The following is a 2,685-nucleotide window of genomic DNA, read 5'->3' as shown; positions in this document are numbered from 1 at the left end:
TTGGGTCAAGGGGCGGAGTGGCCAGAGGGCTAGTGTATCTGTTCGTGACTACATTGGCATCTAAAGCAGTTAGCGGAAGATAGTAAACCAAGCTTGTATTGCGTAAATGAAGAAATAGGAAATTAAGTTTTAAAAATTAAAACATATAAATTTGAAAATTAGAGAAATAAACACATACTCCAATTTTGGCACAAAGCCAGCAATTTCGGGAGTAGGGTTAGTCGATTACATCGACTCATATCGGCCCCAGTGTTCAACTGTTTCTTACTATATTCAGTCTTTAAAGAATGACATTGGTGGAATTTGAACCCAGAACGTACAGATACCGCTTAACATTTTGTAAATAGCAAAAGGAAAAAAAATTGGGCTCGTCCGGGATTTGAACCCGGGACCTCTCGCACCCTAAGCGAAAATCATACCCCTAGACCAACGAGCCAGCTATAAGAACGGATGAAATTTAATTACAAATAGTAAACATATAACTTCAAAGTACACATGCAAAAATATGCGCACACATACATATATGTTCACATGTACACTGACATACACATGCACACAGGTTATCACGAAAAGACATCATACAGGATCGCGTCGTCATTGTATGCGCAGACCGAAGTGCTTTTTTAATCGTAATTGGTGTAACTTTTCTCTTTTAATTAAAAGAACTTGTTAAGCATTTGTAATTGTTCTGTTGACACGTGGACAGTGAATTTCAGATTAAAGTAAGAAAAAACAGCAAAGCCTTTACTAGTGTTTTCGAGGCAGCAGTCAGCCAGAATCTGTTACGAATAAGAAAACTATTGTTAGTGGTATATTTAGAGAAATTTGACAGCTTGTTATGTAGCGACCTGTTGGCTCGTTGGTCTAGGGGTATGATTTTCGCTTTGGGTGCGAGAGGTCCCGGGTTCGAATCCCGGACGAGCCCAGTGGTCTTTTTTTTTTCCTGGATTCTCGCTTTGGGTGCGAGAGGTCCCGGGTTCGAATCCCAGACGAGCCTAGCGGTCTTTATTTTTTTTTCTGTTAGCTTTCTCCGTTTTCATGTTTACATTTCTTTCCTCTTTTCCCCCTTTTCGCTCCTGTCTGTTTTTGTACTTTACATGCGACACATACATACAGAGATTCACAGATTCACACGATCACACACATCTGGATTTTGAATTAGAAGTATCTTTATAACTCAAATCACTGGCTGGAAGTCTATAACAGTTAGCGTAAAATCTATCCACTGATGTGCACAGGCGCTGCACAAGTAAAACAAGATTCAAATTTTGAGTTAGAAGCGGCTCTAAGAATGCAAACATTATCGATATCACATACTCAGTGTTTGTGAATTGTTAAACGCCTTTTAGATTGCCGTATTTCTTCCGAGGAAAGTCGCCTTAAAGATATAGAGTGTTGAAAAACACAGTATACTTCCAGACCAAGCGAAATGAATCGTACCAGAAGTGAAAGATAACGATAGCTATCAATCGATAGATATCAATATTTAGCTGTTATTTCAGTTCATTGATGCGGTATACTCGACCTGGCCATGAGACGAATTCACATCGCTAGCCCGAAATTCATACAGTTAGCGTAAAATAGCGCAACCAAGAACCGTTTAACAGTGCGTCTACGGAATGGCAGATGAGATGTGCACGTCTTGCATGTGTATTTTCTGCTTGTTCCTTTGCCGTCCTTCTGTGCAATTTCTTCTCTTTAACTATTTTTCTTTTACTTGTTTCAGGCATGCAGGAGCACCACCATGAAAAATATTGGTGTCCCAGCATCGCTCCAATACTGATCGACCCCAGTATTTCATTTTTTTAAAGCCTCTTATTCTATCGGTATTTTTTGCCGAACCGCTACGGTGAGGAGACATTAACACACCAACACCGGTTGTCAAGTGGTGATTAGCACCATGCATCAGCAGTCACGTGTGTAATTGTTTTCTCGCGGTCAAATTTTGAGCATTAAGATATCTCTTATTTTGTGTTATGTCAGTAGCGACGTGTTAAGTTTTGATATGGGTTTGCATGCTAATTTAAACGCAATGCCAACATTTTCACGCAAACACAAATACTTGAAAATTAAACGTAGTGATACAAAGTAGGAAAAGAACTAAAGTGCCATCTTTTAAGTATCTGGGTTTACAAAATTGGTTTCTGTTTTTGACTAGGCAGTAAGGGCCTATATCTTATATAAGGTAGTAGTGGGATAGGCTAACGTCGCAATATTCTGCTGCTCTCCGGGCGAAATGCTCAAAGCAAAGTCGAACTCAGAAATTAAAGAGCAGGACGAAATTCTCCCAAGCATTTTGTCCGGTGTGCTAAAGTACTGGCAGTTCGCCGCCTTCACAATAATGATAGCAATAAGGCAGCGAGCTGGCAGAAACGTTGGCACGCCGGGCGAAAGGCTTAGCGGTATTTCGTCTGTCTCTCGTTCTGAGTTCAAATTCTGCCGAGGTCGACTTTGCCTTTCAATCTTTCGGGGTCGATAAATTAAGTACCAGTTGCGTACTGGGGTCGATCTAATCGACTTAGCCCCTTTGTCTGTCCTTGTTTGTCCCCTCTATGTTTGGCCCCTTGTGGGTAATAAAGAAACAAGAAACGTTAGCAACGCCGGGCGAAACGCTTAGCGGTGTTTCGTCTGTCATTATGTTCTGAGTTCAAATTCCGCCGAGGTTGACTTTCTCTTTTATCCTCT

At 40.9% G+C, this 2,685-nt stretch overlaps 2 non-coding genes across 2 annotated transcripts; one reads left to right on the top strand and one right to left on the bottom strand.

Annotated features, from left to right (window-relative positions):
- Positions 1–364: 364 nt before the first annotated feature.
- Trnap-agg (transfer RNA proline (anticodon AGG)) lies at positions 365–436 on the bottom strand. The gene has a single exon. It is a non-coding gene; the product is annotated as a tRNA-Pro (tRNA).
- Positions 437–853: 417 nt separating this feature from the next.
- On the top strand, positions 854–925 carry Trnap-ugg (transfer RNA proline (anticodon UGG)). The gene has a single exon. It is a non-coding gene; the product is annotated as a tRNA-Pro (tRNA).
- The last annotated feature ends 1,760 nt before the right edge of the window (positions 926–2,685 follow it).

The sequence above is a fragment of the Octopus bimaculoides genome, chromosome 1 (assembly GCF_001194135.2).
Source record: "Octopus bimaculoides isolate UCB-OBI-ISO-001 chromosome 1, ASM119413v2, whole genome shotgun sequence".
In the NCBI taxonomy this organism is placed as follows: Eukaryota; Metazoa; Mollusca; class Cephalopoda; order Octopoda; family Octopodidae; genus Octopus; species Octopus bimaculoides.
The sequence above is the reverse complement of the archived record's forward strand: the minus strand, read 5'-3'. Positions and strand labels throughout refer to the sequence as shown.